Below are 14656 nucleotides of genomic sequence, written 5' to 3'. Positions count from 1 at the left end.
TCGAATTAATCTCGTACTGTAGACGTACCCTTAGATGCAAGAGCCAAAAAGGATATCTTCTCTGTTGACCCCTAGGCTGGATTCCTAGAGGAAAACACAAGAGAAAGAAACTTCAGTTAATAAGAAAGGAACAGAACAGCAAAATTAAAACTAAAATTGTTATTGAAGAAATGAATAAAATGAAGTTCCATACCTCCTAGAGCACCAGGTCCTGTGTGTGTTCGTTGTAATATACACTAAGCCCATAGGCAAGGCAGTGGGGTCCTAAAGGAGCTACTGACTCTCTGCTAGGACATCAGCACACATGAGGGCATAGTGTGAGCGCCTCTCTCTTAGCTGACACACTGGGGATTGAACCAAAGGCATGAGCTGATACAGCTTGAGATAAAGCTCTGTAGCTGGGGGTATAAAAACCAGAGGCCTCTCTAGATACAGGCAAGCTAGGCACCTGCCCTTGGTGGCAGATTTGACTTGGTCGCCCCCCGTCATGATGGAGGGGTGACTGGGCCAAGCCTGAGTGGCGCTGTGACCCTATGTGCCAGGTTGCAATGCCACTTGCTCAGATTTGGCCCGGCTGCTCCTCCATCATGATGGAGGGGTGGTTGGGCCAAATTTGAGTGATGTGGAAGGTGGCATATTGACATGTTGCTTAGGGTGGTAGACTGCTTTAAACAGCCTTGGATAACAACTCATTTCATCTCTGGATCAGCACAGATGGAGACTAGTAACACACTTACCAGTGGGTTTCAATACCAGAGTTACAACATGCACAAGGCAGCTTCTGATGCAGAACAAAACCATTCAAAGTGGACAATGGGGCAAACCCAAAATTGACGTTATGCACATGCTCCAGGGAGCTGTGCTGGGCATTGTGGGATAGGTGCAATAATCCACAGGCCATGCAATGCTTGTAGGGAGTGCTGTGCGTGGACCCTGAGCACTGCTTGCATCCAAAATAGGGTGACTAGTGTTGACACTCTGCAGTGCTGCAACTTGTACCCAGTTCCCTCACACCACGGCAAGTTACAATATGGCAGTTTTCTAGTGTAGACACACCCCATGTGTTGGTGAAGTGTTTCTATAATCTTAGTGGCTACATGCAAAAAAAAAAAATCACGACTCTAAACTGTCAGTTTCTGTGGACGGATCTGCAAGGTAATTCCTTATAAAAAGAAATAGATTGCATAATTATACCATAATAGCTGAAAAGAATGTAGTAATAATATTGTAAGAGTCAGTGGTTTTGATCAATAGGCAATAGAATAGTGTATACTGTATATAGCATAGCTTTATAAGGCATAAAGATCCTTATTATTACGACTAAACTTTAGTTAAGGTTCCAGCATATGTAACCTGATGACATTTTCTGTTTTATGAGTGCTTTGGGGAAAAGAAACAGCAACAGGCCAAGACATTTGGACAGACGTGCAACTCAGCACCTCAAAGTAGTGAATCTGCAACAGCAGCAGCCAAGCAGACATCAACATCATCCTCACCCCGCTAATGCAAGATTCATTGATTGAATCAAAGGGAGGGAGGGAGAGAGTGTGGATTACTGAAAATCAAGTGAAAGCTCTAGTCAGTTTTTAAAGTGGTCTGAAAAAGTGGGGTGGGGTGGGGTGGGGGAGGTCTATTATAATCTGGGAGCAGCAGCTTTGGCAAGAACCATGCTTAAAATGCACCCCTCAGTGACCCGACTTGATTAAAACAATATTTTTTTTTGGCTGAGTCTGCAACCCCTTGCAATCCCTCATCCCATACACTCACTTTAAGCACTGCCTCTAGTGACACTTCAACCCCTTCATCTGGGCACAGTTTTGAATACACTGCATTCCCCCGCTACCTTTTTTATTTCTCTAGTTCAGGATGTTACCTCAGTAGAAAGGAATCTCTCATTCTAATATGTTCACCTTGCCAACAGGTGTGGCACACGCAGAGAAAAAGAAGCCATGTTCATGCTGAAGCAAGCTCAGGGCAACCTTCTTCTTTGCAGCAGATAAACATGAGAGCCCTGTGTATACCTCTATTCTTTGGCTATAGAGTTTGCTGCAGAAACTTTGCTGCAGAATTGTGCTCCAGAACCTAAGCTTTTAAATTTCTCTCTATATTTCTAGTCCTCATGGATTGATGCATAAATTGATGCAGTGTTGTCTTCCTGAGTCTGCAGACAGCCTTAAAGCAGACTTTGGGAGGTGCCACAAATCCAAACTGCCGGGTGGCAGAAATTCCAACAGTTCCTTACCTAGCTGCTGTTCCTTCACCATCTTCTGACAAATTCTCTGGGGGCACTTATAAGCTGTCATCACAAAAACCTTTAGCATACCAAAACTAAAAAATAGGAAGACAGCTTAAAATAAACTGAATTTAATGTTAAAATAAATAAACTACTGCACTGACTGTATTATTAATTCTTATATTTAATGGATTACACAGCTACATTCAAAAAAGCTGCAGCAGAATTTGCAGCTTCCTCAGCAACCAGGAACTTTGCCACAGAGCACAGGTCCAAGTTGCCACGAAGTACAAGAACCCTTAATTAATGCAGAGGAGCTGAGAGGCGGGGACATAATGTGACCTTTTCCAGACAACTGGCACAAAAGGCCCGATTAATCCTTCAGTCTTTATTCAGGCAAAATGCCCTATCGACTTCAACTGGGAGTTTTGATAGAGTAAGAAGTGCAGAACTCAGCCTCAAGAGAGGCGGAGTCATTTGCTTCAGAAAATGAACATTAACAGCTCCAGGATGAAGACTGGGTGGACAACTTTGCTTCTCTGGCACAGTGGAACTTTCTATAGTCAGTGTAGGAAACAGAGCTTTATCTGTGCAGTAGTCAGAGCTTTCTCAGGGGCTGGTCAAAGACTGTGGAATGAACTCCCCCAAGAACTAAGGACCATCACAAGCCTCACCAGCCTCCACTCTAAGTGTAAGGCACACTTCCCTGAGTTTGCCTCTTTCACATAAACATAGCAGCAAGTGAGTGCATATATATATGTATGTATATTGTTTTTAAAGATTCCAAAACAAAAACACTCCGTTGCACACACTTCTGCCTCTGGGAAGAGGATGAGAGAAGAAACTTGTAATAGATGTTAGCCACATTGTTTAATGCACTACTGAAAGGTGCTCAGATACCGAGGGGATGAGTGCAGTATAAGAACCTATATAGTACAGAATAGGTTACATCTGAACAGACATCAGGTATTTTATTTACCGCTTCTGATATGCTACAGATGATATGACTTCCTACTGAATTCATTCATGACCGGAGGACATTAATCAATTTGATATACAAGATACACAGTGCCCAGAAAAAACTCTGTGTCAACATGCTGGTTGTAATGTGTCATCCACAGTATATATTTTACACATCTAATAATGACAAATGGGAGAATGAGAGGCATAAAACGACTGGATTTTTTTAAATATAGTTTTTAAAATTCAAACATGCACAAGTTATTTCAGCTCCTTCCAGAGAAGTAGACCAGTGATTATTCTTCACACTCAGCACATCTTTAAGTTTAAAATAATTGATTATTAGAGTCTAAATTTTAGGTCTGTCATAAAATGACATTGTTAGTCTCATTACAGCCTCTAGTGGACAGTAGTAATCCACTTCACAGAGCTGTCACACACTTTTGCTTCAGATGACAGGCATGATCAAAGGAAAGGTTAGTATGAGAGAGCATAAACACACAATCATTCTCACCCTATGGCAAAAACGGAGTTCTGAATAAGAGCAAAGGTTTCTTGGCATTGGTCTGTACAGGGTCTTGGGTTTGTGCAACCTTTAGGTATTATTACTGGTTTGTGAATAAACCGAGAACTTCTGCTATTCATTTCAATTTCAGACAGCTTTCATAAAAAAACCTAAATTCATCTCAAATATTTTTATAACAGAAAATATTGGTTGCCATGTTTTTGGCTTAAGTAAGATGTTTTTATTCCAACTCATAATATGCTGACTGTCCAATCCACCTCCTGTCTATTTTTATCCCTCTTGCATTCAGATAATTTTTGCTAAAGCAATTTTATTATTATTGCACAGACATATGCAGTTGATTTAAGTTATTTTAGCAGCTTTAACAAATCGTAATTTAGATTAGAGCTGGCCAATTAATTTTCCCTCAAGGAAGCTAAATATGTAGCTCACCTAAACAATCAAATATTTAAAATATGTTTCTTTACTTTACTTGGAGCATCATAAAATATGACTAAAATATTTATTTTATTGAGCATTAGCATATTTCCTATCGCAACTCAAATACTGATGATTTTCTCTCCAGAGAACTAAATGCCATTGTTTTCAGATGGCAAAATATTAAATTGCAAGTCACAGAGAACCGACACTGGCAAAAGCATCTCAAATTAACATTGAATTGTGAGCACAGCATTCATAAATCAGTAAGCAAATGTGTAGTACTACAATACTATTCAAAGACAGAAGTATGGTGTAAATCCTGAAGTCCTTCACAGGCAAGACTCATTGAAGCCCAAAGCAAGGAAATTCAGAGTTAAGGCTGTCATTCTTTACCTTACCCAATGCGCCTAGGTATTGCGGAGGTCTCTGAACAATAAGTCATTTTACATGTGTGTGATGGAATATTTAGGTACAAGAATGTTTCATTCTTATTTCTCTCCGTTTTAAAGAAAGCTATCAAGTTTCCCCCCCTCTCTCACTCACTAGCTTCATTGGGCCTAAACTGAAGTTAGCAAACTTCAAACTGGAAATAAGGTTTCTTTCTTTCTTTCTCTTTTTTTAAACACGGAGGATAATTAACCACTGGAACAATTTGCCATAGGAAATCAGTAAATTATCCATCCCTGGAAGTTTTTAAATCTAGACTGGATGTCTCTCTAAAGAATATGATCTAGTTCAGTCAAGTCTTTGGAACTGATGCAGGGTGATGTTCTATGGCTTGTGTTATGCAGCAGGTCACACTAGATGAGCACATTGGGCCCTTCTGACCTTAAAATCGATGACAATCTATGAAAAGTGATGAGTGCCTCCTCAGAGGTGGTGTGTGTCATCAGCTCCTATTAAAGGCCATGGAGATGTAGAGCCTTCCAAAGCCAAGATACCACTTCAAATCCAGCCCAGGGTCCTGACTCAGCAAGGTGCTGAGCATGTTCAACTCCCTCTGAAGTCAATGGGAGTGAGGGTCAATTGAGGATACTCAGTGTCTCTCAGGGGGCACTGAGCACTTTGCAGGATCAGTCCCCTAGTGAGCTGTAACTAGACACTATGTCCTACGTGAGGCGAGTTGATGATCTCAGTCCAGTTCCTAGTGGAAAGGTATCCATGTAACATAACTGACACCGTTAGACAAAGAGGGTGAGGTAATATCTTTTATTGGACCAACTTCTGTCAGAGAGAGAGACAAGCTTTCAAGCAATACAGAGCTCTTCCTCAGATATTACTTCACCCACCTTGTCTGTCTAATATCCTGGGACCGACATAGCTACAACAACACTCCATACAACTGACACTATTGGCAGTCTCAGCACTAAAAGGTCAAGGAACTAATGGAAATTAAACTACCTTCTTATCCCTTGAAGTAGACCCTCTGTAATGGGGTTAAAGCACATTGGGAAGACAGAGTGGTGAAGTTTGCTGTATCTGTTCTGTGGAAATTATTATTTTAGTTTCCAGGACTGTCAAGCCAGCATGTTAGCAAGGATTAACAGTCACTTAAATTTACACAAGGGACTTTTGAAGACTGCAGGGTACTGATCATCCCTTGGAAAGTGCTGGGGACAGTCAGCTCCCACTGATTTCAGCTAGAGGTAAGGGCTCTCAGGTCCTTCTCCTGAGACATGTAGCACCTTCTCATCAAATCATACCATGCAAAAAGAAGTTTCTATCTGCGAATTTTCTTGCCTGTTTTTCTGTTGGTTACTAGTGAGCTGGTCTGCTCTAAACAGATTAGATTAGCAGCTAGCTATCTGATATTTAGGATTGGGAAATAACACAACATTTTTTAACATATTTTATTGGTGTGCAGTACACTAAAGTCAGTTACAGTCTGCCTAGTAAATGCTGTACGTGTTTTGATAAGCATATTGATTTTTGGGGGAAAAGGTACAGTTCACCTGTCTGAGCCGATCTAGTACTTTGAAAGTGTGGATTTTTGCCACAATAGACCGTAATGGTTCCAACAGAGCAGTTCTGGTCTGTTGAACAAATCCTTCCGACTTCATGGATCATTGACCTAAGAGACCTTCAGAGTTATGCTCCACTGTGTCAAGCCAACTGCCACGTATGTACATTTTGTCCATATACTAGAAATCCTGATGATATTTTTTGTTGAGAAACATTTCAACATATGCGCAAACACCAATTTCTAAACCTCACTATATACACTTCTAATTTTAATTTTTTTAAATAATCATGGGCCCATGCTGTGAAGTTCACATCCAAATCCAGAATTAAAGTTTACCAAATTCAGTCAGAACATGGAGATCTGGGCTTTTGCCTTGGACTCATTAGAGGGGGGGAGGTCCACACCAGTTGTAGTCCAGGCCCATTTCTATTTTGTACCTATCTTTTTGTCGCATTGTCAAACAGAACAAGCAATATGTAGCATGCTGACAACCAGAAAGGTCAGAACTATAGGAATCATTTATACAGATAAGAATATGCCATTTTTATTCCTAACAGGTATAATATAACATAAATCTGCTGCCACCAGACCCATAGGAGTAGCCAGTATGAGGGCTACAAAAACAAAAACTTAAATCAGGGCTCAAACTTCACAAATATAAATGTGGGGTGAACGTGTCACCTTACCCCTTTAAGTTTGGTTCTCAGCCAGGGTCGAATTTCTCATGTAACACCAGGATCACAACCCTGACAGTAGCACACCTTGTGGAAGAGAGAACCCTTTAGTTTGGACTCTTTGATGAAGAATCCTGAGTGTGGTAGACTCCAGCTACCCCGAAGTCATTCCCTCCCCTTAGAGGTCGCAGATTTTTTCACTTCTTTTGTGTGGTCTGAGTGAAGTTGCCAAACAGTTTAAAACAGCCTGGTTTATAGTAAAACAAGATGTATCAAGAAAAGAGACAGAAAGTCATATTTAAACAATAGAAATTATATGTAAAACAGACCCAGTCTGAAGTTCTGTAAAAGCTTAAGAGTTTGTCTACTCATAAAAGTTATTCGGAACTAAGGCAGGGTGTGAATTTAAAGCGGCCTAGTTATTCTAGAGTAACTACGTGTAGAGAAGCCCTAAACTAGTTTTGAACTAATCTGAATCACTATACTGCAAAAGGCAACATCTCCTGTAACTCTGCCAGAGGCTATGGGTCTATTCCAGGAGTGGGTGGGTGAGATTCTGTGGCTTGCAATGTGCAGGAGGTCAGATTAGATGATCATGATGGCCCCTTCTGACCTTAAAGTCTATGAGAGTGCCCATCATTTCTTCAGCTTCCCCTGTTCTCTCTCTCTCCTTTAGTAGACCAGCATGTCAGAGACCCAATCTCTGGTCTGAAGGCAGGCATCATTCCCTTCCTGTATCAGGTGTCTTGTGCCTCCTTCCTTCGCCCACCCTTGTCTTGCTGGAGTTCCCCAGTTATATCTTTCAGGTTACTTTGAACTTACTGCTCCCATGTTTATCCGCATAGGATATTTATTTTATTCATTGACCCATTTGGATTTAAAATAATAAAAATATGCCTATCCAAGGCTCCAGGCATTCTAGCACTTAATTAATAGTACAGTACAATCTCAGCAGTGTTAAAGCAATCATTTCAACAAGAACTCAGCCAGGCACCTATAGAAACACCATCATCATCATCATGAGAAGCATACTCTCCACCCTCTCTAAAATTCTCTCAAGCAGGCGTCTTTTGCAGCAGGTCCAGAAGATCAGCAAATTCGGGCTATTTCAGACCAAGGGGAGGAGCAAGTCCCAGGGTGAGTGGAGTTTTCACAGAGAGGATCCTGCTAGTGGCTCCTGCTCTTTTTATAGCCAGGGGGCTCCGGCTCGAGTGCCCCTTCTGATCACAGCTGTGGCAGTGTGGCCCAGGGAGAGAGGCAGTCCCTCAGCATCTATAACAATCTCTCATGTAATGTCCATTGTATATTCCCTAAATCCATCTGGGATTGTAATGACTGCTTTGGATAAACCAATAAACCATTGTGTGTGTGTGTGTGGGGGGGGGTGTTTATCCCCTATTCTTCTTTTACAACTTAAAACGTCATATTGAAGGTGGTTCCACACAACAGTTGTTTCACAGCTCACATTCCAATCTCCCCATCCTCCAAGGGCTCTCTGTTTATTCTAGACTAATGACCATGCTTCACATGTTAGTGGTACTAGCTGGTACTCATTCTCTGGATTTAAAGAAACAGAGCTCATATTTTCTTATAATTACCTCAACTTTATTTCTACTCTATGTGGAATATGACTTCTTGAGAGATGAATGTTGATCTGTCACAGCACAAGCTCACATTAAAATTGATTGGGGAGAGAGGTCTAATCCAGTTCTGAGACACAACAGTTATGGGATGGACGTATGGACAGACAGACACAGGACTGGGAATCAGGAGCCCCAGGGTTCTAATCACAGTCCCGAACCACTCTGTCCCACTCTCGGAGCTTTAGGCTTGTCACCTAACCTTTCTCCTTCCATTTTCCCATTTGTAAAATAGGTTTAGTAATATTTACCTGCCTGTCTCAAAGGGAAGCTGCAAGATTAATGTTTTCAAAGCGCTATACAAACATATCTACAACATATAAATACAGAACTTCATCTCTTTCCCCTAGTTTAACAAAGGATACTGCAAGGCAACAATTTCACACGCCAAAAGCAAAGCATAAAATTTTTTAACTTAAAACAAAGATGAACGTATGGCTCAATTGCAGTCTAATTTATTTTTTTTAAGCAACACATACAAACAAGATCTCCACCTGGCAACCCCCTCTAGTGTACTCCCCTATCAAACCAAGAGCTTTATGTTCATTCCAGTTCTAAAAATCCCAAGTGATGTGGCATCTACCACTGCCATTGGGCTTTCCTGACATTTAGCCTGAATTTTTGCTTTCCTACTTACATCCCATTTCTCTTACATATGCACCTTTGTACCACATTAAATAAATCCTCCCCCTCCTTGGGCCACAGTTCAGCAAGTTTAGGCACATGCTTACACACTTTAAGCATTTGAGTTGTCCCATTCTCTTTATTGTGATGACTGATGCACTTAAAGTTAGGCATGTTCTTAAGTAGCTTGCTGAATCAGGGTCTTAGTGCTTACGCCCCTCAGATATCTATACACTTATGTTCCAGCCTCACATTATAGCCAAGCTTAGCTTGCTAGGAAGGAGGTTATTTTTTGTTGCTCTTCTCTGAACACTTCCCCAATTTTCAAGATCTTGCTGGCAATAATGTGCCCAGAAGTGAACACAATAGATGCATAAAGAGGAACTGTTACCTTCTGATCTGTGATGTGATGCATTTGTATACACATCTCAAAATATGGCTTTTTGCACTGCTATACAACTTTGCAAACTCATGTCTGACTTGTTGTCCGCTCTGACTCCTGGGTCTCTTTCTGCATTAGACTTTCCAGGTTCCTCCCTCCCAGGGAACATCTGTGTTTCAGGTGACTTTTCTTTACATGTATTAACCTGCCCATCTTCAAGTTGAATCACATCTTGTTACTCTCTGTCCATGTTCCTACCACTCAAAGTCCCTTTGTATTGATACTTCTGTGTCTTCAATGGTGTTTGCAAGTCCTCACAATTTAATATAATCTGCATACTTCATTAACATGCTGGTCAATCCCTCTCCAGATACTGATGCAGATCCTAAATAAAGGCCTACCCACAATCCATGCATCACCCAGCTAGGCAACTCCTCTCTCTTCATCAGTTCTTTCCTGTGTATCATTACCCTTTGTTTAATTACTGCTCCTCAGATAGTTTTCCCATTAATGTGACAGTTTTCCCATCCAAACCAGTTTGATTTTTTTCAAGTAAGATTTCCTGTAACGCCATATCAGATGCCTCACAAATATTCAAATGCATAAAGCTCCTGCATTCTAATCTTTTGCAATTCTGCAAGAATAAAAACAATCGCATTTATGTGACAATATTTATTCTTTATAAATCACTTATCACTCACAGTTCCTATATATCCTTTAGCCCACATGTTACCCTGCTGAGTAAAAATGTACAGTGGGGGAACAAAAATATCAACTAAAAATTGTCCACATAATTTTGTAATAGTCACAAAGTTCACACACCCCCAATTTGTAGGGGGGGGAGGATACAAAGGGGGCTGGTCCCATGAAGACTGGTCCCATCCTTCTCAAGATTTGGGAAACATTCTCCTCTGGCAGGAGACCTTATATTCTTCTTCAGAGGAATTGAAGTCTGGTGTTCCTTAGGTCTGGTCTACAGACCTTAGGTCCCCTTCCATTGCTGTAGGAAGCATCTACACCACGGCATCACGGTGGCCTAGATACCACTTGGTAGGTGTGCCTCTGTAGCACCCGTAGTGTAGACATGGCCTTATTTATGGTGTGTTTTAGGTTTTGCCTGCCTGCCTTCTTACATATTGTGGACATTAATACTTTCTGGTATCATGGAACAATAATATCATGTTCATTGGATTTCTTACATTTCCGGTAAATTGCTTTCCAGAAATCTAGTATCCTTGTACTGATGCATGCTATGAATTCATTCTGTATTAGTTGAATTCAAGAAGCTCCTGGTCACCAGTTCTGAGCTTCCTTATGTTTTGTATATCCTCAGTGAGTAGGAAGAGTATGTGGGATGAATTCCTCTCTCGCTGCAATCTCCATTGTCTGGATATTAAAAAAAAATTGGCTTTGTACTTAATTCCGGACCATCTTTAACTGTGAGTGTTTGATGGTGTCTCCTACCTGTTGGACAGTTAAAATTCCCTGTGAATACACACTGTGGTTTCAACTACTATGAGAATTGGTCCAGTAATTTCTTATCCTCTTTCCCCACTACTCCTACTGGTCCATAGCTGATGCTGACGATTTCTTGTTTTTCCACTCCTTTTATCTTCACACAAATAATTTCACCCTCACCAGTCTTCGTTGTCAAACTGTAGTTGGGTGGCATTACAAATACTTTGAACTATAGCTCCCCTTCCCCCTCCTCTAGCCTTTTTCTCTATCCTATTTATTGATTAATAGCCCATCTTCATTGACATTCATGTTACGAGAATAGCTCACCCTCTTTCAGTAATGTCCACTAGATAATACCCTCCACCGTTTATTACACTGCTTCTGGCCTGTTTCCCATGCTCTTTGCATTTGTGTACAGACACTCAGCACATTAATACTCTTCTTAATCTTCATCTTTTGTTTCAGAAAAAAAACAAACCCGCCTTCTCTTTGTATGCTGGAAGGACATGCTATTAATATTAATTAATTTATTTTAGGTTGGTAAAAGAATTTGCTCCTGGGCTGAGAATGTGAGTGCCAAGTTTCCTGCCTGCAATTTGCCATGGCTCAGTAGTAAACCCCTGAAAATAAGAATTTCAAATGGAAATACTGACAGGCCTTTTAACTATGCTATAATAAGCTGGGTGTTTTATCCTGCATACTGCATGTTGTTACACAATAGGAGCAGATCATAATGTGTATGGAAAACAAACACAGTCGCTTTAGAGTACACTCCTGTCTCAAACTGAGCAGGCACAGGAAGTAAAGCAAACTGGAAAAAACAAAAGACTATAAGGTCAAGATCACCACACCCAAACTTAAGCTGTTCTGTTATAGACTTGGGCACAGGGATCTTAGAGAATATGCATTTGAATAATTTTCCTTTGATCAGTTCTCCATAATAGAGGGGTGTAGACAGTCTGTTACATTGCTCAATGAAGTAATGAGAGTAACCATTACTCTGCTTTAGGTTTAAGGATTAACAATAATGCTGTAATTAGTCTTACGTAGAAGAATACTGCAAAAAGTATAGTACTTACATATATGCTCTTACCTGTTAATACTACTAAAATATGTGCATTTTGTAGATATACTTGTAAAGAGCTGCATAAAACACATACAATGTTAAATTATGTTTGTGTGCCAACTTTTGTATGTGGGTTAGTAGAATGACTTTGAGGTGCAGAGTGCTCATAATCCCAAATGGAGTTACTCCAGATTTACACTAGCATAAATGAAGCCAGTATTTGGCCCTTAGTCTTTGTGGAAGTAAAAAAAAACAAAACAAAAAAAAAAACCTCTCTTTTTGTACAACAAGATAGTTGGCAGCCAGGAAAATGACTGAATCATATGTATAAAATGGAATCTTTGGGACTTAAACTTAGCCCTTCTGGGATGTGGAACACATGCTTAAATGCCATATATTGAACTGCCACATCATGTCTATTTTTACTAATTGAGTTTACTTACTTGTGTTTGGGCACAGTACCAGCTACTCAGCAACCTGAGGAGATTAATGTCAAACCTTCACTCTATTTAGAAAGTATAGGCACTCTAGATTTACAGCTGTTTATTCTGAGGGTGGCTGATTGGTGATCCTGATACCTTCGAGTAACAGATGGCTTTGTGTGTTGCACTGATAATGAAAATGATATAATTTGCTACTTAATAGTAGAATAAGGCAAAGCTGCAAGTAGGAAAAAAGCATCATGCTCACCTTCCTACCAATGAAAGGCTTTAAAAGAAAATGACAACAGACACTTGATGGTTATCGCTTGTCTTGCAAATTCACATAAGGTAAACCTTTCACAAAGAACTCTGCCTGAGTTGGATTGTAAAGCACTGGCCCCTGTAACATTAGAATTTATAGCTTTAATCTTCTTAAGAGCTGCATGGCTTTCCTCACATGCAGTGAAAACAGACAATGTTTCTGTGATTAAAACTAGTGAGTTGAACTTTGCCTGTTATTGGCTGGAAGCATTTGGAAACCTAATAAAGCATTCCATTCAAACCTCGGCATTTTAGTACCACAAAAGAACCAGGTTTCTCAAAATGCAAGCCTAAGTCTAAAGGACACTTTTTGGGAGGAGATGCTGGAATTTGGTTGTTAATGAAGTTTTCAGTGACTTAAAAATAGATCAAAGGATAAAGCAGGTAAAATGGAACAATAAATACTTGATGTGACCAGAAATTTGAAATTCTTTGTTATGTAAACTTTATGACATTTAAAGATATTTCTTCTTATTCTCTTAAATTGTGTGTTTTCACACACACACACTGGAAAAAGTACATCACCCACCATCGCCACTAACTAGCCATGTGATTTTGGACAAGTTCCTTGAGGCCTGATTTTTGGAAATGCTGAGCACCCAACAACTCCAGCTGAAATCAGTGGGAACTGTGGGTGCTTATGATTTCTGAAAAAAATCAGACTCCTAGCCTCAGTCTTACCATCTGCATCTACTTGAGAAGAGACTACACTACAGTTCCAGTCAGAGTAGGGAGCCTAGTTACCACACAGTTATGCCCCTGACATGTTGTCAGAACCCAATTTTGATTTGGCCTGTGTAGACGGGTCTGGGACCAATGTTTCCTTACTGGAGGGGTAACAATCACGTTAAGGGTGTGGTGGTACAAACCTAAGAGTTGAAGCATGATTTTCTGAACATGCTTCTAACAGGGTTTGATCCCATCTATCCTGGCAAAGCTAAACTGTGTGGTGACACCACATTTGGGACGCAACCTGGTAACTGAGCTCCACTGTGGTAACTGACTGTCATGTAGACAGCCCTGGCTTACCTTCCTCACAAGTGTGTAGAGATGAGGGTTAGTTAGCTAATGCTTGTTCAGTGTTTTGAAGATAAAAAGTGCCAAGTATTAGGAAAAATTAATAAAAGAAAGCACAGCTGCTTTGGGGGCTCATTCAAGGGTTTTGATTTATTAGGAGAGAATTACAATCAAACAGATTCTCAGATGCTTCAAACTGTTTGTCCCTGTCTACACTGGCTAATTCAGTCATGCTTGAAGCTGTTTTAGGCCTTGTCTGCACTGTGGCTATAACTATGTCGGAGGGGTCTAATTACAATGCACTTATAAGTTGCTGTGTAGACGGGACCTAACCTTGTTCCTGTAATTGGGTTCAAACTCTAGAATGCCAGTGGCTTTAGACACAGAGACATTGTTAGCTCCCATCTACAGAACAACTTTTAACTGGGTTTTAACCAGGCAGGGGACTGGTTACAATGCAAGTGTGGATCACTTGACTCGGCTGTAGTATAAATGAAGCCTAAAAGGGTAAAGTAGCTTGCAAAATATGGTGCCACAGTAGACAAGGCCAAAGAATATTTGTATTTGTTATGCCACTCTGCCAGTCAGCCCTTTCACAAAGAATTAAGTTTAACTGTTGAACAACTTATAGTGCTCATAACAGTGGCTGCTAACGTTGCTGGTTTGCTTTATTTTTGTGGCACAGACATATGAAGAGGTATCTACTATAACAGATGCTTTTTGACAGTGCGAAATAATAGCACTCAGACTTAAACTGTAAATTATAAACAATTCCTTTCTAAGCACAAAATGAATGCACAGAATGGGAAACCTTGTCAGCCAGGATGTTAGTAAATCAAGTTGAAGAAGACAAATTATTCACTAAAGCTGAAGTAGCCAAAATTTTATCCAGTTAGCAGCACTGTCATTAGAGTTCTTCTGTTCTTTGCCGTAATTAGGAGAAATGAAAT

Source organism: Terrapene carolina, unplaced genomic scaffold, assembly GCF_002925995.2.
Source record: "Terrapene carolina triunguis isolate 2854851 unplaced genomic scaffold, T_m_triunguis-2.0 Scaffold58, whole genome shotgun sequence".
NCBI classification, from domain to species: Eukaryota; Metazoa; Chordata; order Testudines; family Emydidae; genus Terrapene; species Terrapene triunguis.
The sequence above is the reverse complement of the archived record's forward strand: the minus strand, read 5'-3'. Positions refer to the sequence as shown.